Source organism: Narcine bancroftii, chromosome 3 (assembly GCF_036971445.1).
Source record: "Narcine bancroftii isolate sNarBan1 chromosome 3, sNarBan1.hap1, whole genome shotgun sequence".
Lineage (NCBI taxonomy): Eukaryota > Metazoa > Chordata > Chondrichthyes > Torpediniformes > Narcinidae > Narcine > Narcine bancroftii.
In genome coordinates this window covers 126,060,142-126,087,585 of record NC_091471.1, presented here as the reverse complement: position 1 = coordinate 126,087,585, position 27,444 = coordinate 126,060,142, and the positions used below count along the sequence as shown (strand labels likewise).

Here is a 27,444-nt window from a genome sequence, read left to right as displayed (position 1 = left end):
ACTCAAAAACAAAAACAGTTCATCTTTAGAGGGTAACATGGAAGATAAGTCAACACATTTTTTCACTTCCCAGAAAGCAAAACAATTCCAGATTGGGATGTACAGCTTTAGTTAAACTTAGTCATCCCCATTTGATAGTATAAAAAGAGGATGTTAAAAAGTAAACATCCTAACAGACAGGTGCTACTTGATTTTTTTTTGAAACTACATTCTCAATTATCATTTAGGAACAATAAAATACTGAGGACTTTTAAATATTCTGTGAACTCCAGTAAGCCACTGAAAGAAAATATTAAACAGTAGATCAGGTAGCAGCAATCTAGGCACTGAATTAAAACACAAAGTGATTTCCATCCCAGGTGAGCTCACAGGGCCCCCCTAAATACATCTTGAGACTGGTGTCAAAATCGCGAGTGCTTCTCCAGAGAACAGTGAAGTAACAGCCTGGGATTCACCAAACTTACAGGCAATATGCCAGACTCTGTCACAATCTCCGAGTATTCCTTCTCCCATTCAAACAGACTGATCAGAGATAGCAACCCTGTGATTCAGGTGGGAGGGAACAGAGAGTTCTCAATTTGCCTCCAGATGTCATGGAGGGAACACAAAAGTTTTCAGACTGTAATTGCAGTAAAAATGCACCAAAATGCTGAAGGAACTTAGCCAGTCTTGCAGCAACCATAGGAGATAAAGATATATTGCCAATATTTTGAGCCTGAGACCTTCTTCAGGAAATAAGCAAAAAAGCCATTTGTCTGTATTTGGCCCATATCCCTCTAAACTTTGCCTATCCAAATGTCTTCTTCTGCCAGCCAGTGGCTGATTAACCATTAGGTTGAGTAGGGTGAATGAAGCCTATGGGCCTGGAGGATAAGAGGGCCTGAGCCACTTAAGCTTCAGCCTACTCGGTAAAGGATAGCCTGGTCTCAGGTTTTCATTTCACACTTAGTGTGCGGGTGAAGCCTGTGATGGTGGAGTGTGGGCCGGAATTGGCATCGCACCATTGCTGGGGTGATGCATGCGGTGGATTCTGTTAGCTGGCGGCAACATGAAGATTCGCAACATGTGCAATCTTCCACCTTACTACCAAACTATTAGATTTTTAACATCCAATTCAGTCGGAGAGAAGTTTAAAAACTAATAGTTTGATGGGAAGGTGGAGGATTTGGGGATGGGTGACAGAGTTGAAACCTGCCCATAATATCCAATATGCTGGAAAACATCATAACAAGAAAGAGTTTAGGAGCCCTCCACGACAAGCATGATGTGACCCGGGCTGGTAGCAGGCACCGAACTACCTATCCCCAAAGGTTTTGATGGAGTGAATGAACTCCAATCTCAGTGGCAGAATGTTGTCAAGGGACCAGCAAAAGCGGACCTTGGACAGAGCGTTCTCTTTTAATCGATGTAATTAGAGGAAAGGCATGGCCAGGGAACAGTGTAAAAATAGAAATACACATTTAATAATAGATAATATAAAAGTAGATTGCATCTTAGAAATTTGTCGATGCCTGATTTTTACCCAGCTGTTTTTCGTCTCCAGTTATTTCTCTGAACCTAAATCGAAAGGCTCAGAGGACAAAATGCCAACTCAGCCGAACCGGTTACATGGGCGGTCATCAGTGTCAGAGCCCGGCGATGAGATCCCTGCCAGTGGCCAGCACCAAAGCATGCCACTACCAGACCAATCCCTTCCCTCCTCATGCACCCCTCTCCACTGGGCTATTGCCACCCATCAATTTTATCATGACATCATTGAACACAACCAACACACACACACACACACTTGAGTACATACCCGCCGGATAAATTTAGAATATGTGAGGGGAGGGCATCACATGGGGTAGGGGGGGGGGGCATGGTCAGGGGATGCCTTATTAAAGCTCTGCCTAGGGGCCCGGGTGGTAGTTAATACACCACTGCTGCCAGCTCATTCCATTTGCCCACTACCCTGTGTGAAAAAATGCACCCTTCAGGTAATTTTTAAAATCTTTTCTCCTCTCTCTTTAAACCAATGCCATTTAGTTTTGGACTCCCGTGATGGGGGAAAAGGACTGGGACCATCCACTTTATCTATCCCACTCATGAATTTTAAACCTCTCCAAGGTCAACTTTACTGCTTTACTCCAAGGGAAACAGTTCCAGCTTATCCAATCTCTCCTTATAACCTCCAGACCGAGAAACAACTTTGTGAACATTTTTTGCAATATCACTTGTTCTGGGAAACCAGAACTGCACACAATACTCCAAGTGTGGTCTCATCGACATCTTGTACAGTTATTATAAGTGCCAACTCTTGTGCTCAATGCTCCAATGACGAATCATGCATGTTATACACCTTCTTCACAACTGAACTTTCTTAAAATATCGCTACTTGAAGAGAACTATGCACTTATACCCCCTTAGGTTATTCTGTTTAACACTACCCAGGGCCCTGCCATTTACTGTGCATGTCCTTGCCCTGATCTAACTTCCAAAATTGCATCACTTGATAAATGCCTGAGTTAAATTCTATAGGCTGTTGTTTTGCCCACTTCCCCAGTTGATCTGGACACTGTTGTAACCTTAGGAAACTTTCTTCACTGGCCATGACAGCATCAATTTTGGTGACATCTGCAAACCTATGACCTATGCTCACCAAATTCTCATCCAATTCATTAATATATATGTCAAACAAATGGTCACTGTTTTCCAATCCTACTTGTGCAGCAGTGTTGATTTCAGGTGTGTGTTTCTAAATCAGATTAAAAGTATTAAAAACTGTAAAGTAACTACATGTGTGGAAGTAAGGGTCTTTCTAGTTAATTAATTAACGAACATATTAATGCATTTGATGAATTAATCAATATCAATCTAAACTAGAAAGACCCTTACTTCCCCACATGAAACAAATAAAGAATAGACAACCTCAGAATGCACCATTTACAATGCTTGTATCCTGTTGGTGCTGTTTTGATCTTGACCTCAGGTGGTGTCCCCATGATCCTGTGGGTTTCATCCAAATTCTCAAGTCAGCTTGGGTCCAAATGCTCAGAGATAATAAATTGCAGAGGGAGTGTGAAATGGGCAGGGGATTGCTTCCCTGGATTCCTGCATGGAATCAACACACTAAATTGCTGTGGTGCGCTATCGAACAGAAGCAAACACACAAAACATAAAGTCTGTTCTACAGGTTTTATTCAACTTAAACTTCCACAGAGCTAGCTGTGAGAATGCGGTTGCAAGCTCTGAGACTGGCTTCGAAGGGCCAGATCCAGAGGGGGATTGACAGCCAGCCAGGCGTTGGCTTATGCTCCCGTGCTCTTCTGCAGGTACAGAGGTCGCCCCCTGATAGTGTACCACCACAATTGCCTTCTTTCTGTTGACATGTGGACAACATTATATTGGTTAAAGTTTGGAAAGCTATTAATCTACAAGAATATTACAGAGTGCTACATGCCTTTCTATTCATATATTTTAAGTATTTGACCATGTTACCTCAAAATTTCCAAACACATTGTGTGCAAATGCTTCATAATCATGTGCACAAACACGAAGAAGATAGGAGCTCTTTGAAACTGCTCCCCTATTTAATTTGATCATAGCTAATCATTTAAGTCGATACTCAATCTCTCATCCTACCTTCAGAAATCTAACCATCTCCTTCTTAAATATATAAAATTGCCTGGTCTCTACATTCTTCTGGATAAGTAAATTTGATAGATTCAGCACTGGCTGAATGAAAATAATTCTCCTCAATTCAGACTTTCTCTGTAACCTGTGACTGTATTCTCCTTGTTCTAGACCTCACCCCCTACCTCCAGCCAGGAGAAATGTCTTCTCTGAATCCAGTCAATCTAGAATTTTATAACTTTCAATTAGATTCCCTCTGGTCTCCTCCTATGGCAATCTTGTATAAAATAATTATAATAAATGTTCACATTTTGATCCTCTTCTCAAAACATAAGTACCAGAGTAAGTTACAAATATAATTGGCAGGAGTTATTGAATTATACATTGTATAAGTAACCAACCTACATTTGCTTCTAAGATTGGGAGAAACGAACAAGCGATCTGCTGAAATACGTCACATGCAAGAGGAAGCTAAAATACTCTAGAAGAGTAATTTGAAATCCAATAAAGTGCACCGTAATAATGTTTGCTTTATTCACTGCCTAAGTATATCAGAGAGCCTAATGTTTCACTACTGTGCATAAAGGAAGATATTTTTACAAAAGTATAATAAAGTAAGTGTAAGTGATTTGGGGAAGTGGGATCTTGGTCTTTTACAGAGGCATTCAGATTGTAATCTTATGATCATAGAAGTAAGAATGAACTAGAGAATCATGTCTGTTCACCTTGCAGCAACAGCCTGAATTGTGGTCACTGATGGCCTTTCATGGCTTAAACCAGTTCTTCATCAAAACCAATCCAGTTCATTATTATGCAGCTTGTGGAGCATAATTACAACTTAGCTAATTTTTGTAAATTCTGTTCTCAAACAGCACAATTTCTTTTCTCAGCTGATCTTCAGAACTGGACAATTGCTTTAGCACATGAAAAATTAATCCATAAGGGGTTTTAGTTTACAAACATGCTTTGATTTATGTTACGGGCATTATTAACCATGCATGTACTGCATTGATCTCTGAAGAGTTTTCCTTTCATTATTTCATAAAGTAGCACTGTCCTTTGAAGTTTCAAAACATTGTATCATTTCAGGAATCAAATATTGACAATAAAATAATTGATAGCCTCATATATATATTTGGAATATTAATAATGGTCTTGGGTAAGCATGTCTTCCCCTTAACTTATGGAACATAATGAACCATATTTTGAGGGGTTTTGCAAATCCAAATTTCCAATAGGATGAGCAAGCCTTCAGCACCTACTTGCTCTCTCAAATGCCAGTTCCGATATTTCATTCCCATGAGCCAGTGTCCAGAAGCCCGCAGACTGGAGGGGTATGTCATTCGACCACATTATTAGCAATCCAGACCCTGTGTGAGTCCTTCAATTGCAGGTTGCTAACAGTCCGCAGCCTATGTGGGCCTTTTAGTCGATGAGCCCCTCACTGGTTCACTGTTGTGGTCACCTTCCTTGTAGGATCCGCTCAGGCTTCTCCTTCTCTAAGTATGTTCACCCCATTTCTGGTGCCCTGCACTGGTCTTCTACCCACCCCCCCCACCCCCAGATTCTGCAACCCCTCATGATACGCTGCCCAGCACAGGCATCGCCATCTTGGGCATAGTACTCCATGGTTCCAGCATGTAAAAAACACCTTTATCTCCTCTAACAGACAGCTTCAACGATGTAGTGACCCTTCAGCATCACGATCGGAGGAAGGACCTTGTGAAGCATCACTGTATCTTCACTCCCAGCTCTCCTGGATCCACACCAGTGGCAGAGCTGCTTTTGCAGTAACACCATCATATTTTTAATATAGAAATCCAAGTACTTTGAGAATAGTCGGTCGTGTATGGCATTGTTTTGGATGTAAAGAAGACTTCAGTTACCTTCTCACTGCAGCCTTAGGCAGCACAGTGAATGAATCCTGTGATTTTTTTTAATTGAGTGAATACCTGAAAGCAACTTATAACTAAACCTAGGGGGTGTAATGGTCTTTACAATCACTGACTGTGCAGAGTAGACAATCAACAGCTCTTGCAAATCCTGGATGAGACCAGACTTTCATCTTGTATTGATGTACTATGAAGTTGAGAAAGTGGCACATGTGATAGTTCCATGGATTTGGTACCCCATGGCTTAATCATTCCAACATTTTCCTTTCTACCATTGGAGTAAGGGCATTTCCTGATAAGATGTCTAATAACTCCACTCTCCCTTCTTTTCAACATTTGTGATTTTAAAAAAGCACATTAAACCTGCACTAGGGGTGGAAAATTATGGTAAACTATTTATTTGTTTCAATTACTTGAAACTAACTCAAAGGTATATCTGTGAAGAACAAAAAAAAACAATTTTGTGTTTACCCTGGTCTGCACAGAATTATTCTTTAGCAAGCATTTAATTTAACATGCATGATTTTTTTCTTTCTGCAGACTGAGCTTTGCAATTATAATAACCTAAAAGGACAACAATGGGAATGGCAAGAATGAAAGAAAACTTTGTTACAGCTTTCTAAAACATTAGCTGTTTCTACATATTTGTTTTCTTGCAGTCAATTTTAGCAACAAGGAAGGAAGTATACATCGATATCAAGAATGAAGAAAAAGGGACCAATGCAATTGTTAGATAACAGAGATAAGCTAATTTTGTCTTTTCTATGACTTTTTTCTCTCTCCTCCACTCTAAATCTTGGTGGGAATACTGAAGGATATCAAAGCCTTACTCTTAACCATGAATACATATGAACAAGGGTCATTACTTTTACAGCCTCAAAAGAATAACAAAGGAAATTAAACCTTGTTTGTCTCCCATGTCATCAGAAGTACTGTATATTTCAGCGTACAAGTTGACCAGCAGGTAAGTTGACCCCCCCTTTTCAGCCTCATTTTAAGGGTTTTATCATATATTAGGCGTATAAGTTGACCCCCAAAAATCGAGATAAATGATTTGCTGGGCATTGGCTGGAGGTGATTATTCTCATGGAGGCTCCCTCAAAACAACGAAAGTATGAAGCGAGTTTTAAAGAAAAAAGTGATTGATATGGCCAAGAAAACAAACAACTAGGCTGCTGCAAGAAAATTTGATATATATGAGAAGTTGGTAAGAGATTGGAGGAAGAAAGAAGAGACTTTAAGAAAAATACCAAAAAGGCAATGTTCAAGGAATCACTTGTTGGCCAGAGTTGGAAAGTCTCGTTGCCGAATGAGTACATGAACAGAGGTAAGATTGTTACATATTCATCCGAAATAAAATAAGAACATTTGCACTGCAGTGGGCAAAGCTGCACCCAGACCTCAGTAAAGATTTTGAGGCTACAGTAGGCTGGTGCAACCATTTCATGAACAGAAAATATATATGGTATTATGACAAAAAACAAAAATTACTCAGAAATTACCAAAAGATCTTGATCGTAAAGTTGTAAGCTTTCACCAGTTTATTAAAAGCAGAAACATGGATGAAACCCTCATGAATTCTGGCATGATAGGGAATAGAACAGTGGAATGGAAAGGTGTTAAAACTATGCAAACCAGAAGTACAGGCCAGATTTACCATGGTGTTATCGTGCATGGCTGATGGGACGAAGTTAAGACCCATGGTAATCTTCAAGCGCGAACTTAAGCTTAAAATAAAATTCCCAGAAGGTATTTTTGCACATTTTCTTGAAAAAGAATGAATGGATGAAAGTGGTGTAAAACTATGGATAGACAATATGTGGAACAGGCGGCCAGACAGTTTAAGCAAGGAACAGAGTTTGCTGGTCTGGGATACGTTTCGTAGCCATTTAACTGAGAATTTTAAAAGTAGATTAGTATAAAATAACACTTACATGGTGTTTATCCTGGGTGGTCTCTATTGCAACCTCTCGATGTCTGCTTTGACAAGCCATTCAAAGACTACGTGCATTAGGAATGGAATACATGGATCACGAGTGTAGAAAAGTCATTTACAAAAGGCGGGGCAATGCATGCTGCATCGCTTGATATGTAGTGTGAATTCATGCTCAAGGCATGGGACAAAGTGAAAGTAAAGACTGTAATAAAATTGTTTAAAAAGTGCAATAGCTCTTGTGCCATTGATGGCATGGAAGATGATTAATTGTGGGACACTGACGATGAAGCTGAAGACTGGGACCTGTACGATAACTGTTTAAACAGTGAATGTATGGATGTGCTTGTTGCCATCTTTGCTTCAGATGATGATAGTAAGAGTGATTTTGAAGGGTTTTAAATGTGCTTTGGTTCAATAAAAGATTTCAATGAAAATTTGTTGTAGTCTGGGGTTTTTTTGGTCTTTCAAGGGTCAACCTATACGCTAAATCAGTTTTCAAGAGTCGACTTATATACCAAATTGGCATCCAGTATTTTTTGATCTGAATTTAAGGTCTCAAAAGTATATCCGGCATATCAGTGAACCCCAACTTTTTGAGAGATTTTTGAGGTTTTCAAGACTAGACTTATAATCCCAAAATATACAATATACATTCTATCAGAGGTCCATGGACAGCAATTTCGCAGGACTGCAAGATACTTTCTCTTTGAACCTACTACAAAGGAAGCTGAAGTCAATTGTAGCACTCCCTTTGCTTTAGCTAATGCAGCATGCAAATTGCACCAAGACAGGAAGGTCACTGGGCCTTGAAATTGGATTGCACTGGACCACTTTTCATGGCCTAATATCAAGCAATTTGCTGGCCTCATCAAAAATGTCTCATGTGCTGATCATAGTGTGCCTTCTGATTCAAGTGCAATATAAGTTCTTGGTTTCATCTGTGCACTTCAAAGGCATATCAATTTTTTATTTTACCCAGGCAACTGATGAAAGATTTCAGTCCAAAATCTTGACTATCTTTTACCTTCCATGGATGCTGCCTGACCCACTGAATTCCTCCAGTTTCCAGCATTTGCAGTTTCTCATTTACCTGACGTTAACTTTTATTCATTTTTCAGATTCGCAGCAACATTGGAAAAGCCAGAAATTATTCCCCATACACAAGACCCTCAATAAAATGGTCATGAACTGCCCTTGTCATAGGGAGTTCCAAGATTTGGACCCAGTGATGATGAAGGACTGGCAATATGTTTCCAAAATATGGTACGTAGCATGCAGGAGAGCCTGCAGGTGGAGATGTTCTGATGTTCTATTTCCCTGTTTCCCAGCTCCCTCTTTGTGTTGTTGAAGCAATAAAGGGGCTTAACTGTAGACTAATTTTGTGAAGTCACTTAGCACTGGTGGTGGAGAAAATGCACGTTTTAGCAATTTTGAGGTGCTTTGTCCTGGATGCTGTCAACATTCTTGAGAGTTTTTGGAACTGCACTTATTCAGGCAAGTAAAAGGTATTCCTGCATGTTCTTGACTTTTGCCTTGTGGATGGTGGAAAGGTTTCATGGTACCAGCAAATGAGTAATTTAGCATATGATACCCTGTCCCTTACTTCTGTTATTTATGTAGGATGTCCAATTACTAGTTAATGATGATCTCTCAGGATATTCATAGTTGGGACTCAGCAGTAGCAACTGAAAGGGTATGACAGTTTATTAGCATATTTAAAAGTCCAATGTACAGATGCACCAAAATTCTTGCTTCTTACAGGTATGTAGATACACCAATAACATTATACATTTAATTACCACACAATGTCATGACACAGAAAAAGATAACAAATATGAAAGGATAGGTAAATAAATATTCACAGTTGCATTTAGTCCAAAAATAAGTGATGTTTCAAAAGTCCAAAATGACCTTTAGGTGGCCCTGGAGAACTCTATGGTTAAGAAAATACAGGGAGATTCAATAGCCTGAAAGCTGTTGGGAAAAAATATGCTCTTTAACTCAGAAGCTTCTGTACTTTCTGCCTGAAGATAGCAAGGTGATAGGATGTTGACTGCTTGCTGAAGGCAGCACCTCACAAAGATGTCTTTAATGGATGGAAGGTTGGTGTCTGTGATGACAACCTTGCCATTTTCTGCAACCTTCTGCATTTTTGGTCACTTGAGTTTTCAAACTAGGCTATTATGCAACTAGTCAGTATATCTGTAGAACTTTGATGGAATATTCAATGTCATACGAAAGTCCCTGAGACTTCTTACAAGCTAGTGAGATCAGTGTGCCTTCTACAAGGTTGCCTCAGTGCACCAGCTCTGAAAGATCTTCCGATATATGATTTGCCAGGAACTTTAATGCACAAACTCTCTCCACTGTTGTCCTGCCAATGAAGAAGGTCTGAAAGTGTGGTATAAGTGCATAAACACTCTAGTTGGAGATGGTCATTTCCTTGCACTTTTTGGCACAAAGAAAATGCTTGAATATTGCCCAAGCCTCATTGCAAGCAGGCAGGTAAGCTTCTGCACTCATGAGGTTTTGGAGAAAGTCACTATTGAAGTAACTTAAGACAATTGGGTGCCCAAGACATTATCTTCAGAAACTCCTGCAATTATACTTTGGGAATGAAATAATTGACCTCCAACAACCACAAACATCTTCTTTTACACAAAATATGATTCAGACTATTGTAACATTTTCTCATTGATGGCCTAGTAAGCAATGGAGGAACTAAAAAGGACTATATTCCACATCCTCCCTAATCTTGTAGCATTGAATATTAACAGACATTGAAATGTTTTTGCAGAGCTTCATGATGGAAAACCATCAAATATTAAATTATTCATCATATACCAGTAAGAAAATTTAAATAAGGATCAAAAGCAAGACTATTTATGCTTTTATCATTTACCAAGTAACTGTTCTATCCACCGTAATGACCCTGAAACCTCTTCTTTTCTATTACATCAGCCATATTGAGTATTGTAAGAATTATTAGCAAAAAAAGAGTGGGCGAAATTAAACATTATTCCTTGTTTTGTTGCAAGAATTTTGCTGGATATTTTTATGAGGGTGTGCAGAAAATGAAAACTTAACCTTGCTCATATCCAACAGTTGACTGTACAGTAAAATGCCATGAGTACATTAAATCGCATTTTAAATTACAATAACCCTTCAAACAATGTTGCATTTTTGAAGAGAATGAAAGGGTGCAGTATTAGCAAGTATTCTGAGAATTCAGGAATCAGTAGCTGATTTGTCTCATTATCCGTCCAAGATTATTATCACTGATTTCCATTAGCTACAAATAAATGAACATCATTGTACAGTTTTGTTAAAACGCACAACACTTCAAATTCCATTGTTATTAATTAAATGTTCTCAGTGTGATCCTGACAGTTTAATGGGAAAAGGACTAATGTCCAGTTTTATATGGTTAATTATCAGTGCAGTGTGGAAATTCATTTCAACTCTACTTAATTAAATTTATTAAATGGCTAGAACAAGCTTCTAGTTTTCTTCTCTCATCTCCCCTCTGATTATGTCATATTCCTGCAAACAGGCAATGAGGTCACTGTTTCCACAAACCTCCTTTGTAAGGGTAAGCTCTCATCATTGCATTTTTATGCTTAGGTAATTCAGATCCTTCACTGTATGTGATTGTTTTGCATTTCCATGCCCTCTTATGTCATAAAAATGCTTAGCGTATCTCAGATCATTTTTTTGCAACCACTGCAATGTTCCATCACATAATTTTTTTAAGTCAGTAAAATTGATGATAAAGATTGCGAATCAAAACCATTGTTTATCAAAATATCACACTTTTTTGACTGTGATAAAAATATATATTTTCTGGATATTTTTGTCATTTCTACTAACGTTAAAAGTTCTTAAATTATTCCAGTGCCTAAATAGCTAACACAGAGGTGGAATATTAGAGTAAAGCAAGAATTAATTAAAATACAATAATCATATTGACATTTTTCTATTTACAGAAAAATTTATATAAGTCAGTTAGTTACTTTAAAATTTTTGTACAATTATTATTTCCAAGTTAAATTTGAAAATAATTGTTAGTTGCTTTGAGACAAAAATATTGCAAAGTACTGCAATATAAATAGAGAAATGATAAAAATTCTGTGAAAAACAAATAAAAACAAATACTTACATGTGGTTCAATAAAATTTCAAGCTGAAAGGATTCACTAAGGTACGAAGCAGAAATAACATTAACCTTGACAATGTTAACAGAAAAATTCTATTGTGTACAGTTAAACAGTCTACTGCCCTTCAAGGACCACATGACTAAAAATGATCCCTTTAGTATCAAGAAAATAGCATACACACACACTTGAAAATAAATGTGTAATCGTCAGGTTTCTTCTTATTGGCTCCCCAATTTTAATCAATGAGGAGCTGAATTATGTCGTTAAACAGGAGAGTCTGCAGATGCTGTGACGTGATGCAATACACAAAAGTGCAGATCATGCAACATCTATAGGAAGCAAGAGATGTGAACAAAAAGCAGGTAGGTGCATGAAAAAAAGTGGGGGGAGGAGAGGAGGGAAGAAGGAGCAGTGGTGGTGCACAAGCCAACAAGCAAGAAGTCATAATGTGACAGAGGTGGAGGAAATGAGAGAAAGGAATACAATCTTTTCAGGAGATAGGGTGTACAGAAGTGTAGTTGAGGTAACTGTGGGAGTTGGTGGGTTGGTAGAAAATGGCTATTGAGAGTTTGTCTCTCAAGATGGAGACAGAGGTCAAGAAAGGGGAAACTGTTGCCAGAAATGGACCAAATGAATTTGAGGTCAGAGTGAAAGGTAGCCACAAAACAGATAAAGTTTATGAGTTTATCATGGGTGCATGAGGCGGTTCCAATACAATAGTCAATGCGAAGAGTTGACGAGCCTTGCCTGTGTCGGTCATGACTTCTTGCCTGTTGACCTATGCACCTCCGCCTGCCCCTTCTTTCCTCATTCCTACTTTTTATTCAGATGTATGCCTTCTTTCACACATACCTTGACAAAAGGCTCAGGGCCAAACGTTGATTATATCCCTTTGCTTCTGATAGACACTGCGTGACCTGCTGAGTTTCTCCAGCACTTTTGAGTAATGCAGCTAAGTTATCTAATTCATTTCAACCACAGATTCAATCTTCACAGTCTTACAGCTAGCTAAATTTAGAAGGGGTGATAAGAAGTAATCAACAACTTAGAGCAAGACACTCAGACAAAGCTTCTAGTCTGAATGCACAAGATGGCAGATGTTGGAATCTGGAACAAAAAGAACCACTGGAAGAACTCAGTTAGCCAAATAGCATCTGAGAATGGTTGGTGCTTCAGGTTGTGACCCTGCATCAGAAACTATAGCCACAAGAATGATTAATAATTAATTTTCAGAGAAAACTATTTCATCAAAAAGAGTCATGTCAAGTCAAGTCACTTTTATTTGTTCTTCATGCCATAACTACTAATGCAATGTACAGTAAAGACAAGATAGCATTTCTTAGGGACCATGGAGCAGATTTATATAAATAGGAATTAAATATTAAGTCATAATGCAATTAAAAAACCATGATATGCCAGTATACATATGTTCTAGGAATTAAGGAGTCTGATGGCTTGGGGAAAAAAAATCTGTTACATGACATGAGGGCCTAAATGCTATGGTACCTTCATCTAAATAACAAAAGGGAGAAAAGTGTACAAGAGGAGTGTGTGAAGTCCTTCATGATGTTATTTGCCTTCCGCATCCATCAGGTGTTGAGGATGTCCATCATGGTAGGAAGAGAGACCCCCAATTATCTCCTCCGCTGACTCTGTAAGGTCTGAGGTGGTATACTTTCTAAACCAGGCAGTGATGCAATTGCTCAGGATGCTCTCAATACATCCTCTATAATGAGGATGGAAGATGGGAGATGAACTTTCCTCAGCCTTCGCAGGACACAGAGGCATTGCTGGGCTTTCTTGGCTATGGAGATGGAGCTGATGTTGAGGAACCAGGTGAGGTTATCCACCAAGTGCATGCCAAGAAACTTAGTTCTCTTGATGACCTCAACTGTAGAGCCATGAATGGTTAGTGGAGAGTGATCCCCCACGCCCTCCCTCCAGGCCCTTCTGAAGTCAACAAAAGGGATTTGGGGAGCATTGAGTGGGACAGGATATTTTCAGGTAAGGATGTAAATGAAAAATGGAGGATATTCAAAAAAGAAATTTTGCGGGTACAGAGTAGATATGTCCCAGAGAGGATCAAAGGAAAGGCTGGAAGTCATAGGGAGGCTTGGTTTTCGAGGAATATTGGAAATTTGGTTAGGAGAAAAAGGGAGGTGTACAAGAGGTATAAAGAGCAGGGAGCTGAGAGTTTGAAGGAGGACTACAAGGAGTGTAGAAGGAATCTTAAGAAAGAAATTAGAAAGGCCAAAAAAAGGCACGAAGAGGCTTTGGCAGACAGAGTAAAAATAAATCCAAAGGGTTTCTATAGGTACATTAAAAGTAAAAGATTAGTGAGGGATAAAATTGGACCCCTTGTAGATAGGGAGAGTAGGCTGAGTGAGAAGTCAGAGGAAATGGGGGAATTTTTGAATGATTTCTTTGCCTCGGTATTCACTAGGGAAAAAAATATTGAACCAGTTGAAGTAAAGAAAAATAGTGGGGAGGTCATGAAGCATATAAGGATAAACGAGGAGGTAGTGATGGCTGTGGCTGTGTTGAAAAAGATAAAGGTGGATAAATCTCCAGGACCGGACAAAATATTCCCAAGGACACTCAGGGAGGCTTGTGGACAGATAGTGGGGCCATTAACAAAGATATTTAGGATGTCACTGGTCACGGGGGTAGTGCCAAAGGATTGGAGGGTGGAGCATGTGGTTCCTCTGTTTAAGAAAGGGTCCAAATGTAAACCTGGGAATTATAGGCCCGTGAGTCTGACGTCTGTGGTGGGTAAGTTGATGGAAAGTGTTCTGAGGGATGGTATTTACAAATATTTGGAGGTACAGGGATTGATAGGGAGTAATCAGCATGGTTTTGTCAGGGGTAGATCATGCTTGACAAACCTGATTGAGTTTTTTGAGAGGGTTACAAAAAAGGTTGATGAAGGGAAAGCTGTGGATGTTGTCTATTTAGACTTTAGTAAAGCTTTTGACAAAGTTCCCCACAGGAGGTTAGGAAAAAAGGTGGAGGCATTAGGTATAAATAAGGAGGTAGTGCAATGGATTCAGCAATGGTTGGATGGGAGGTGTCAGAGAGTAGTGGTGGAAAATTGTTTGTCCAATTGGAGGCCGGTGACTAGTGGAGTTCCTCAGGGATCGGTCCTGAGTCCACTGTTGTTTGTTATATATATTAACGATCTGGAAGTAGGGGTGGAGAATTGGATAAGCAAGTTTGCGGATGATACAAAGATTGGTGGTGTTGCGGACAGTGAAGAAGATTACCGTAGATTAAAAGGTGATTTAGGAAGGCTGGAGGTGTGGGCTGAGAAATGGCTGATGGAATTTAATACAGATAAGTGTGAGGTGTTACATTTTGGAAAGGCAAATCTAAATAGGTCATATGCATTAAATGGTAGGCCATTGAGATGTGCAGAGCAACAAAGGGATTTAGGAGTGATGGTAAATAGTACCCTCAAGGCTGATACTCAGGTAGATGGTGTGGTGAAGAAGGCATTTGGAATGTTGGCCTTCATAAATCGGAGTATTGCATTTTAGAGTAGGGAGGTTATGATGAAATTGTACAAGGCATTGGTGAGGCCAAATTTGGAGTACTGTGTACAGTTTTGGTCACCAAATTATAGCAAAGATATAAACAAAATAGAGAGAGTACAGAGAAGGTTCACAAGAATGTTGACAGGATTTCAAAGGTTGAGTTACAGGGAAAGGTAGTGCAGACTAGGGCTTTTTTCTCTGGAGCATAGAAGATTGAGGGGGGACTTGATAGAGGTGTTTAAGATTTTAAAAGGGACAGACAGAGTAAATGTGGCTAGGCTTTTTCAATTAAGAGTGGGGGAGATTCAAACTAGAGGGCATGGTTTAAGATTGAAGGGGGAAAATTATAAAGGGAACATGAGGGGAAATTTCTTTACGCAAAGGGTGGTAGGGATGTGGAATGAGCTTCCGGCAGATGTGGTTGAGGCGGGATCATTGGTTACATTTAAGGATAGACTGGATCGTTACATGGAGAGGAGAGGACTGGAGGGGTATGGACCGGATGCTGGTCAGTGGGCTAGGAGGTGGGGATTTGTTACGGCATGGACTAGTAGGGCCGAACTGGCCTGTTCTATGCTATAAGTGGTTATATGGTCTCTTTTGTTTCATTAACATTCAGATGAAAGGTTGTTGTCTCTACCAGTCAATTAGCCACTGCACCTCACCTCTGTTCACTGACTCATCACCCTAGCTGATGATGCTATGGTCGTATCATCAGAGAACCTGATAACTGTGTTTTGCTACACAGTCATGATTCAGCAGATATAAAGGAATTAACAAAGGTTCATAGCCCATATGATACATAACATATAATAAATTAAGGCCAGGTCTATACTTCACTTTAATAAATCAAAAGGGATCATGTATTTCATAATAGTTCATGTAACAGTAAAACAATACCCAAAAAGTTGGAACGTTACACGTATATATTGGACCCACCAATCTTTTCACAGAGGATGAAGAATCCAGTTGTCTCTGGGAACCAAATGTATGGAAATATCACAGATCCATCCATCAACATTTATATTGGCCCCAGGCCCCATCTTAGATGTGTGCGGCATATAACATAGAGTAATTATATGCTTCTGAAAACATACTGTGATATACAAAATAACAGTGAAGGAAAAACAGGTTGGTGATGATGACAGATAAGAGGCAGAAAACTTGAGCCTTTTATTTTTGCTCAGTCGCAGGTCTCATCATGAGTTGTTCTGTATGACTTTAACAATCACTAACAGAGTAGCATGGGCCACCTGCTGCTTAGAATTTGGTGTCAGTGATGTTTCAATCTCTGCCAATGCTCAGTATTCACACCAGCTTTGTTTAGCCAATGTTTCAGGACCTATAATGATAAAATACTTCTTTACTCGAAGAAAATGAGATATATCAACCTTGTAGGTGCAAGAATAAATAAGATTTTGGAGCACTAATAAATAAAGATGTCCCAGAAAATAAGCTCAGTATGTGTAATAATTGAGGTTTTTGTAACGCTCACCAATGAATCAATTCATTTGAAGAGTAGAAGCAATGTATCCCCAAATATCAATGCTCTAAGTATATACGAATAACATCAGTTCTTTTCTAATCATATACATTAATGTTTTTGATTTTATCAGGAACTGTGAAGAAGTATTAGCCTCGATAGAATAAAATGATTTTCATTTTGGAGGAAAGTTTCCTTTATACTTTGATTCCTAGAAGTATTACTTCCGTTTATCTAAAGCCCTAGAATTACCAAAATAACTTGCTTTCATTCTCGATAACGTTGCACATTTGGCTCTCTATCTTCTGAAATTAAATGCTTAATTATGCTTTTTGTTACTTCTAAACTCATCTCTCTATTTTTCCTCTTTGTTATCCTCAAAAACAGCCTACACGATAATCTCCAATGTTACAAAATCTAGTTTACCATATTGTGTCACTCATTCAGGGGTAAACCTGAACTCCAAAAACAGGGAGACTCAAGTTAAGGATTAAAATGTAGAACAAAACCTTAGACTTGATTTGAACTTGCTGAACTAAATTTAGATGAAAGCCAGGTAACCAATCAGTTTTTGGAAAACAATCTAGGCCTTTAATGCTCCCCAGTCCCACATAATGAGATCCTATTTAGACTCACAGAATTAAAGGAAATTCATAGTTGTGGAGTGTTGAATCATACATCAAAGAAACAGACCCTTCAACCCACCACTTCCACACCCATCTTCCAGAGCTTGGCCCCTTGTCGATGATCCCACTAGGGGATCACCTGTTCTGAACTGGGTGCTGTGTAATGAACCAGAGGTGATTAAGGTAAAGGAGTAGGAATGAGTTCACTGTGAATTTTGAAAAAGAAAGGGTAGAGTTCGATGTGTCAGTATTCCAGTGGAGTCAAGGAAATTATAGTTGCATGAGAGAGGAACTAGCCAAATGCAATTGGAAAAACACACTAATAGGGAAGAGAGCAGATCAGCAATGACTGGAGTTCATGAGTGAAATGAGACAAGTGCAGGACAGGTACACACCAAAAAGAAAGAAAATTGTAAATGAAAAAAATGAGACAATTGTGGCTAACGAAGGAAGATAAAAACCAAAGTAAAGGAAAAGATTGGGATTCAAGGAAGCAAAAATATACAGGAAGATAAGAAGACTGGGAGACTTAAAGACTTGGAGAAGACCACTAAGAAGGTGATCAGGGAAGAAAAGATGAGTTATGAAAGGAGGTTAGCAAATAATATCAAAAATGATTCTAAAAGATTTTTTAAATATATGAAGAGAAATGAGTGATCAAAGTAGGCATAGGACCAATAGCAAATGATACTGGAGAAATTATAATTGGAGACAAGGAGATGGCAGAAGAAATTAATGAATATTTTGGATCAGTCTTCACTATGGAAGACATTACAAGCATACTGGACTCTCTTGGCTCTCTCAAAAGTGAAGTGAGTATGGTCAAAATCACAAGACGGAAGGTACTTGAGAAGCTAAATGGTCTAAGGGTAGGTAAGTCTCCTAGACTGGATGGAATGCATCCTTGGGTTCTGAAGGAGGTAGCTGTAGAAACTGAAGAGCATTGGTAATAATCTTCCAGGAATCAATGGAGTTTGACATGGTTCCACTGGACCAGAGGATCACAAATGTTTAAAAAGGGAGCGAACAGCAGAAAGGAAATTATATACCCTTTAGCCTGAAGTCGGTGGTTGGGAAGCTGTTGGAGTTGATTATCAAGGATGAGAATATGGAATACCTGGAGGTGGATGAAGAGATAGGCCCAAATCAACATGGTTTCCTTAAAGGAAAATCATGCTTGACAAATCTATTGCAACTTTTTGAAGAGATCACAAGTAGGATAGACAGAGGAGATGCAGTGGATGTTGTGTATTTGGACTTTCAAAAGGCCTTCGACAAGGTGCCACACATAGGCAGCTAAACAAGATTAGAGCCCATGGGATTTCAGGAAGGATACTAGCATGGGTAGAGCATTGGTTGGTCAGCAGGAAACAGAGTGGGAATAAAGGATCCTATCCTGGTTGGTTTCCGGTTACCAGTGGGATTACACAGGGGCCGGTGTTGGGGCTACTTTTCTTTACGTTGTATGCAAATAATTTGGATTATGGAATAGATGGCTTTGTGTCTAAATTTGCAGAAGACACCAAAACAGGTAGTAGGGGAGGTGGTGCTGAGGGTACCAAAAGGCTACAGAGAGAATTGAATAGATTAGGAGAATGGCCAATGAGATTGGAGATATAATACAATGTTCAAAGTGTACAGCCATGCACTTCAATAAAAGAAATAAACAAGCAGACTATTATTTAAAAGTGCAAAGGGACTTGGGAGTCTTCATGCAGAATACCCTAAATATTGATCTCGAGCTTGAGTCGGTAGTGAATAAGGCGAAAGCAATGTTGGCATTCTTTTCTCAAGGAATAGCATACAAGAACAGGGATGTAATATTAAGACTCTATAAAGCACGGGTGAGACTTCACTTAGAGTACTGTGTACAGTTTTGGGTGCAGTATTTGAGAAATGGCGCACTGGCGTTGGTGAGGGCTCAGAGAAGATTTACAAGAATAATAGCAGGAATAAAAGGGTTAGTATATGAGGAATGATTGTCGGCTTTTGAACTGAACTCATTGGAGTACAGAAGGATAAGGGAGGACATCGTAGAGGCATTTTGAATGATGAAAAACCTAGTCAGAGTAGATGTGGCAAGGATGTTTCACAAGGTAGAGGATTTTAGGACAAGAGGACATAATTTCAGGGTAAGACGCAGTCAATTTAAAATAGGTGGCTGTGGAAATAAGGTCGTTAGCTGTATTTAAGGCAGAAATAGTCAGGGCATAAAGGGTTATGCAGAAAAGGCTGGGAAGTGGGGCTGAGCGGGTCGATGAATCTGCTCATGATTAGAATGGCAGAGCAGACTCGATGGCCTAATGGGCCTACTTCTGTTCCTATAGCTTGTGAATTAAGTGCTCATCTGGACACTTCTTAAATGATGCCAGTGATTCTGCTTCCACCAGGACAGTAAGAGGAAATTTGGCCTTTCAGGTTCTTCAATATTTCCAATCCCATTTTTTAAACATTGGGTCCATAACCATTCAGGTCAGAGTCAAGTGAACACTCAAATATTTTATTATGATGAGGGATTCAGTTTGGTATTGAGTTCCAGGGACCTACCATCTTCCCAATGAACAATAACAAATCTACATGTCCTCTCTAATCTCCCTGCCAATTACTTTAAACTATACTTCAATCCTTTACTTTTAGATATGTGTTGATTCATCTGTGCAGGAGTATTTCAGATCACCATATACAATGCCAGGCTGTAGCTCAGAAGAAATTCTGGAACTAAATGCAACAAGCACTGATCTAATTTGCATGAAGCATTTGTTTAATGTCTTTTCATTATTGTTGGATGCTGGATGATAAGGTAAAGTGAAATGACTAAATTTGTGGACCGTTATTGAATACAATGTCCTTGGAAAGACCCTGTGCCATGTAAATGGATCCGAATTATTCTATAGTACATTTAGTGATGGCACAAAGCACATTACCTCCATCCACTTTGATTGACTGTGCACCAAGACCAGGAGATCAGCCACACTTTTTTCATTATGGCCAATCTGTACATATTGAAAGAGATGGTGCACTATCTTAAAATATGGACTCGGTTCCTGTAATTATCAAATTTGCCAGTGTGCCCTCACTGACTAGCTTGGCTGGATACTTGTCAACACTAGCCCAAAGGACAAAACTTTAGGCCTTTCCACATTAGAAATCTGATAAATTGGCATGTGAACGACCCATTTTTAAAATCCTGCTTGGGTCGTTCACACTTAACCAAGAAAAACGTGTTCAGTGCGCCCTTTCACATTATCTCCCTGGTACTGCAGAGCAGAAGGGGACCCAACTTCTAGTAGTGATATCCTGAATGACGTATTATGTATGCGCAGGGCAGTGAAATCATAGTGGAAATGCAGTACACATGCTCACAATGTACAAAAGAGCGTAGGGAAAAAACACTTACAATTTAGTAAGACATAAAGGAGTGCGGGAAAATGCATGCACACCATTTAATGAAATATACGCACATAATTTCTAAAAGAGCGTGGGAAAATTTACTGCAAGTATTGATCGAAAGAAGTAGATTTCAAACTTTTACTTTCTAAGTAATTAATCCCTTATCTATAATTGGGGGCTGGTGGTGGGCTGTCGGTGAGGGAGTGGGGCTGTTGTCTTCAGACTATTCAAACTGAGGACAAACCCATAGATCAGCTTTCTCACAATGTGGCAGACATAGTGTCAAATCCAGGTCCCTGAGCCTATGGGTGACCCTCTCACATTACAGGCCATCCCTCACAGTGCCTGTTTTATGTTTTGCAATCTCCTCATCAGCCCTGATCCAGAGGACCTCCCACACTTCCTGATCCCCCCAATTTTCCACCATTATCTTTAGATCACTACCAATTCCCACTCTTGCCATGCTAGAACCACTGTACCTGCCTTCACCACCTCTCCAAATTAACTAACTGTCCCGCTAGGAGGTTGCACGCACATAACGATCATCATCAGCGCATCACAAATGGGACCCGGTAAACCAGGTTGCCCGTACACACCAGAGCGCTTTCAAAATGAATCGACTCTGATACTACCTCCGTAGGGAATTAAATTCCAGGTCAAAATGGACACCCCCCACCCCATATCGGTTTGGGAGCATTAACACTGGTAAGTGAACCATTTAATTCCAGTTTTCAAGTGCCAGCGTGAAAGGGGATTTTGAGTTGTTGCTTTCTTGTGAAAAATGCCAAATATTCTAACCAAAATTCCTCAAAAGATTTGCTTCATTGTTCTTTTTAGATCACTGTTCTATTGCCCATTTGATGGAGATGATTGATGGGTAAGTCATAAAGTCTGTGATGGAAAGGCTTTATGTTCTTATCCAAACACGTATCCAAATTCATAAATCTGCTTTAAAACTAGATCATCGTTAATAAAGGTTGCTACCTCAGCTACTTTGACAGGAACATAATCCCTTTTTGCTTGTATAATACTTTTGTAACACAATCTTGATGATGCACCTGCTGTGGTGTTCTGTTAGATGCTCGATATTCAATATCATAATCATACTGAGATACATTACCCCCTCTACTCCATTTTTAATCATTATGGAAATTGCTATTCTAATCCAAAAATGGGGGAAATGTTTCTTGTTAATGACCAATGTGAATAAGAACTGGTGATACCCACTGCTCCCAACACAATTTCAAATGCCTCCATACTAAAGATGGATTCAAAATGTTAATTCATTTTCTCTCTATTAATGCTGCCTGAGTATTTAGTCATTTCCTGATTATATTTCAGCTTTGGTAGCACAGTGACACACTGGTTAACACTGCTGCTTCAGAACTCTAGAGACCTGATTCAATCCCTAGCTTGAGTATTGTCTGTGTGGAGTTTAAATGTTCCCATCATGAACCTATGGGTTTTCTCTCAAAGGTTCCATTGTCCAAAGATTTGATGGTTATTCAATTAACTAACTAGTATAAATTGCCATAAATGTCAGTGTGCAGTAGGAGATTGGTGGGATATGGTGGTAGGAGGAGAGATCAAATTGATGAAGATGTGAAAGAAAAATTAGAACAAGTGTTGTTGGGCACTTGATAGTGGGTGTGGATGTGATGGGTAGAAGTCCTGTTTCATGATGCATTTCTAGCATCTATTATATTTTATATTCTTTATTCTGATTTTGGCCTTTTATGCATTTCCTTGCCTTTTTCCAAAGCTGTCTTTCTCATAAGAATGTTCTCCATTGTTGATATTTATATTTTTAGGCAATCTGTTAGACACCTTACTTAATCTCTCCTCCACAGATCAGATCCAACTATTTTACTTCTCCATTCTCTGCAAAGTGTCTCAGGAAATCTTCCACGTCAATAAGTAGCTCATATTAATTTTAATTGCTTTTAAATTAAAACAAAGTGTTATATGTGGGAAATGTGCATTCTAATGGAAAATTAAAACCCTGTGGCATTTTCCACTGGGGCTTTATGGGTGGAACTGAGATAAAAGAAGGCGGTGATTACATTGTTGGGATTGTACTATATATAGGGAGATCGCAAATAGCTGGAAGAATAATAGGGTTGTAGCAAAGTATTCCATACTGAGCTACTATAGATGTCAGTGTTCATGTTATGGAATCACTGTATGCATATGCGGGGAAGTCGATGTACACACTGTGGAGTCTAGTGCAAGACTGACGCCTCCAGGCCTTATATACATCATTGTTTCTGTCACATGGACAAGAAATTATGTCAGTGATGTCATCAGCCAAGATTAAAAACATATGTTGGAGGCAGGTCAATTTCCCGCATTTTCTGGTTCGCTTGCTGGTAAGTGGGTTGTCGTATGACACCCCCCACCCCCTCCTCAGAACCGGTCATCCCACTGTAGATCCCCAAAGTCTCTATATTGTTTTGTTTGGGCAGCCTTCCTCTCCTCTCAGGCAAGTGAACCATGAAAGGTCTGTCCAGATCCAGATGGGCAGGTTTGAGGCAGTCAATTGCAAAAGCTTCCTCTTCACCTCCGATGTCCAAAATGTATGTCGAACCATTACATCTTAATACCTCAAAGGGACCCTCATATGGACGCTGGAATGGTGCTCAGTGTGCTCCTTTCTATATGAAAACATACTTGCAGACCTGCAAATTCTGGAGTATATAGGACCTGGCCTGACCGTGTTGAGATGCCAGTATAGGCACTCAAGAATCAAGCTTCTTGCGGAGCTTGCATAGGACCACTGCGGGTATCTTCTCCCATCCTCGTGAGTCTGATACAAATTCTCCTGGAACCATCAGGGGTGCGCCATAGACCAGCTCTGCTGATATGAGGCACCTATATTGTCCTTAGGTACCATTTGTATGCCCAAGAGTACCCATGGAAATTCATCAACCCAGTTAGGTCCCTGCAGACATGCCATAAGGGCCGATTTCAAATGCCTGTGGAACCTTTCTATTAGTCTGTTGGATTGTGGGTGGTTAGCAGATGTGTGGTGCAACTTGGTTCCAAGCAGGGTGGCCATTGCTGACCACAGACTTGATGTGAATTGGACACCCCTGTCAGATGTGATGTGTTCTGGCAGACCAAAAACATGCTATCCAGGCAGAAATGAGAGCCTTGGAGCAGGTGTCAGTAGACTTGTCTGCCAGTGGAATCGCCTCTGGCCACTGTGTGGCCTGATCCACTATAGTGAGAAGAAAACGGGAAACACGTGACACCGGCAGGGGGGCCTACAATATCCACATGTACACATGTATGTGGTCAAACCTCCAACACATCGGCTCAAAAGATTATAGTGAGGCTTTTGTGTGTTGCTGGACTTTGGATGTCTGGCAACGAGTGCATGTCTTCACCCAATTGCTGACCAGTTTCCAAAAGCTATGCCACACCAATTTGTTGGCTACCATTTGGACAGTCGTTCTGATTGATGGATGTGACAACCCATGTACCGCGTCAAATACCTGCTGCCTCCAGGCCACCAGAACAATTGGGCGAGGATGAGCTGTAGATACATCACACAGGAGTTTGAGCTCCCCCCGAGCCTACCAAAAGTTCTTCCAGCTGCAGGTTTGAGTCTCTTGTTGGAATTTCTTCATCTGCCTGTTGTACTTTCGTGAGCGCAACATAGTCCACATAGGGTCTGCACAGATTGTATGGCCAGGCAAGACAGCATATCTGCCACTATGTTGGCCTTTCCTGAGATGTGTTTGATGCCATTGTGAACTCAGAAATATATGATAAATGTCTCTGTTGTTGAGCCGACCATGGATTTGATACCTTAGTGAAGGCACATGTAAGAACTTTATCTACAGAACTCAAAATTTTACATACCTCTATCAGGTCACTCTTCAGCCTCTTTCACTCTAGGTAAAACAAACCCAACCTATCCAATTTCTTCCCATAACTAAAATCCACCAATCCTTGAAACATTTGGGTTAAACTCCTCTGTGCTCTCTCTAACACTATCACAATCTTTATATAATGTGTAACCACAACTGCACACAATGCACCAAGTATGGCCTAAATACTGATTGAGTATCCTTTATCCAAAATGCCTGGGACCAGAAGTGTTTTGGATTTTGGAGATTTTTTTTCAGATTTTGGAATAATGTGTTTAGGGTAACTCAGCAACACAGAGCATCAGCAGAATATCAGCCTCAGCTGTTAAACAGCAACAATAAACATGGCGCCACATGAAGGCATAAGTGGAAAATTGACATGAAGATAATGTTTTATACTTACCAAAAAAAATCTCTGCTTACAAAAGATATATGCAGCACCAAATACGGTGAAACCTCGTTAGAACGCGATTAGTTAATCCGCGGAATCGCTTATAGTGCGCGTGTCTGTGGACCCCAAACTGCTAAGGGGCGGGCTGATGACAATCAGCTGGCGACCCAACTCCCCGCATCTGACAGCCCCCCTCCCCACTGCCCCTTCCCCCCGGTGTGGGACTTCAGGCCAGGGGCTGCCGGTGAGGGACACCCCTGCACCGACATCCTGCAGTGGCTGCCCCTGCTCCGACGTCCTGCTCCGGCAGCGCTGCTCTCTGACATATATGCATCTGTTCTGCGACTCGGCTATAACGCGATGTTAAATCTTAGACCCCCAACTACTGTGTTCTAACAAGGTTTAAATGTGTCCTCAAAAAGCACAGGTCTGGGGGTGATGATGGTTGGTAACAAATTGGCATCAACAGAGCATCAAAACCCCACATGGGCAAGTGAGGTCAGGTGTGGAATTTTCCACTTGCGGTGTGTCATCTGCGCTCAAGAAGTTTCGGATTTTGGAGCATGTTGGATTTTCAGGTAAGAGGTACCCGACCTCTGTCATGCTATTGAGTTGCAAACCTTGTCTTCTATGCTCCAATCTATTAAGGCAAGCATGATACCTTCTTCATGTCTACTTGTGTTCCCAATTTCAAGGGAAATGGATTTGAATTCCAAGGTCCCTCTGTTCATCAACATTCTTTAGTGCCCTACCATTTACTGACTTTGACCTATGACTTCCCCAAATATATATGAAGGAATTAAATACCACCTGTCAATACACCATCCATCTTTCTATCTGATCCATATCGACTGTAGATTTAGAAAACTTTCTAAGCTCTAAACAACACCACCTAGTGTGTGTTCATACACAAACTTACTAATCAACATCCCAATTTTTGTGTCATCTGCAAACTTATTAATTATCTTTGATATGATTTTCGGTAGCATTTTATGATAAAAAAAATGTTCCCTTAAATCTTACATGGAACAAGTCAGTGCATATGTATACTGTGCAATGAAAATGACAATAAACACATGATCAACCCCCAAAAAAAATTGTTGAGTCATTCGAACATGGTAATAAAACAGAGAAGAATACTGCAATGGTTTCTGGCTGGATAGGAACATATGATCAAAAGTGGCTGCCAACTTGAGAGATATGCACTAATTCATCCATATATTTAAACTTGAGGTGTAAGGATCAAGAGAGTTAACTTTTCTCATCTTTATAGAGCAGGAAGCAATTGCAAACATTTTTCAGGTGCATTTGCTATATGCTAGATAAATATATATATATGAAACAAAGCATTCATTTTGCAAATGAATGAGTTTCAAAAACATCAAATTCAACCTGGCATCAGGTTAATTTTGAGTTTCTTGCTGGAGACCAGGAGACCGACTCACGGTGTAAGTTGAAAACAAAAACCTCAGGTTCATGCACAGTGTATTTCCTGCTGACATCTGATTCATGGCTGGACCTCTTGACTTAAATGGTAAAAGATGATGCCCCTGCACATTAACAGTATTTTTCTCTATACCCTGCATTTTTTTTCTGTTATGCTATGCAGTAATTGTTTTTATTATTGCACTATCTGCTGTACTTATTTTAACTACCAGTTGCCTCAGCTGGATGGTATGTAAAACAAAGCTTTTGACGGTATTCTGGTTCATATAATAAACAATTCAACAAACCAAATAAATGAAACAAAATTTATTCCTATTTATCCAGACAAGAAAAAATGTTAGAAATAACAGGTTATTAAACCCTAATCATTCTCTGAAGGAATGTCCAAAATTTTTTTTTTAAGATCTTTGCTGACCACGCTCTTCCACTTTCAAAGGGTATTGTGCTGTGAAGCCAGACCAGAAATCGGCACATAGATAACCAGAGGTTATCATTTATGAAAATCTAAGCTTTCTAATATTAGGGGAAATAGTTTTGATACATGTTATTATTGAATGAAGCACAGAAAACAATGTACATTGTAAATTAGCATTCAAACAAGTTATCAATCTTAAGCTGTGAATAAAAATTTGGAGGACACTTAGATAAAAAGAGTAGGATTTAAAATCAACAGGAGTTTCCTCCCACAGATTAGTGAATGATGTGGCATCGATTCCCTGATAAAGTTGTTAATGCTATGTTGATTAAAATCTTCAATAAAGAATTAGATAAATATCTAATTAAGAAGGAGTTGAAGGTTACAAAGCTAAGTACACAAAGCAGTAATTGAATGCTGTGAGAAATACAATGGCTTCTGAACTGATGGAACTGCACAACTAACCATTGGTGAACATCATGAGGTAATGTAGTCTGCCAAATTAGGCCAATATTTAACAGTCTGCTGTGATTATGTTTTGATGGGGAGGGTTTTTTACATAATCTTTTCATGAGCAATTAAATGACAGGGTAGATGGGATGATAGGAGGAATTATTCATAGATTCAGGAAAATAAAGTAATTTGATTTTCATGAGAAGGGTACATTATACAGAAGCGGAGAATTTTTT

The 27,444-nt window shown here is 39.6% G+C and overlaps 1 protein-coding gene and 2 long non-coding RNA genes across 13 annotated transcripts in view; 1 reads left to right on the top strand and 2 right to left on the bottom strand.

Moving 5' to 3' along the window:
- Window positions 1-4,137, top strand: part of LOC138757542 (uncharacterized) — a 28,728-nt gene extending 24,591 nt beyond the window's left edge. The window contains exon 3 of the long non-coding RNA XR_011353666.1: window positions 4,031-4,137. This is a non-coding gene — a long non-coding RNA (uncharacterized lncRNA). The remainder of the gene's footprint in view (window positions 1-4,030) is intronic.
- ppargc1a (peroxisome proliferator-activated receptor gamma, coactivator 1 alpha) overlaps window positions 1-27,444 on the bottom strand; it is a 446,776-nt gene that overhangs the window by 302,922 nt on the left and 116,410 nt on the right. The gene's annotated exons all lie outside the window — the stretch shown is intronic.
- The window catches only part of LOC138757544 (uncharacterized), a 28,891-nt gene continuing 4,607 nt past the window's right edge, over window positions 3,161-27,444 (bottom strand). The window contains exons 2-3 of the long non-coding RNA XR_011353668.1: window positions 9,044-9,125; window positions 3,161-3,358 (exon numbers count right to left, since the gene is read on the bottom strand). This is a non-coding gene — a long non-coding RNA (uncharacterized lncRNA). The remainder of the gene's footprint in view (window positions 3,359-9,043; window positions 9,126-27,444) is intronic.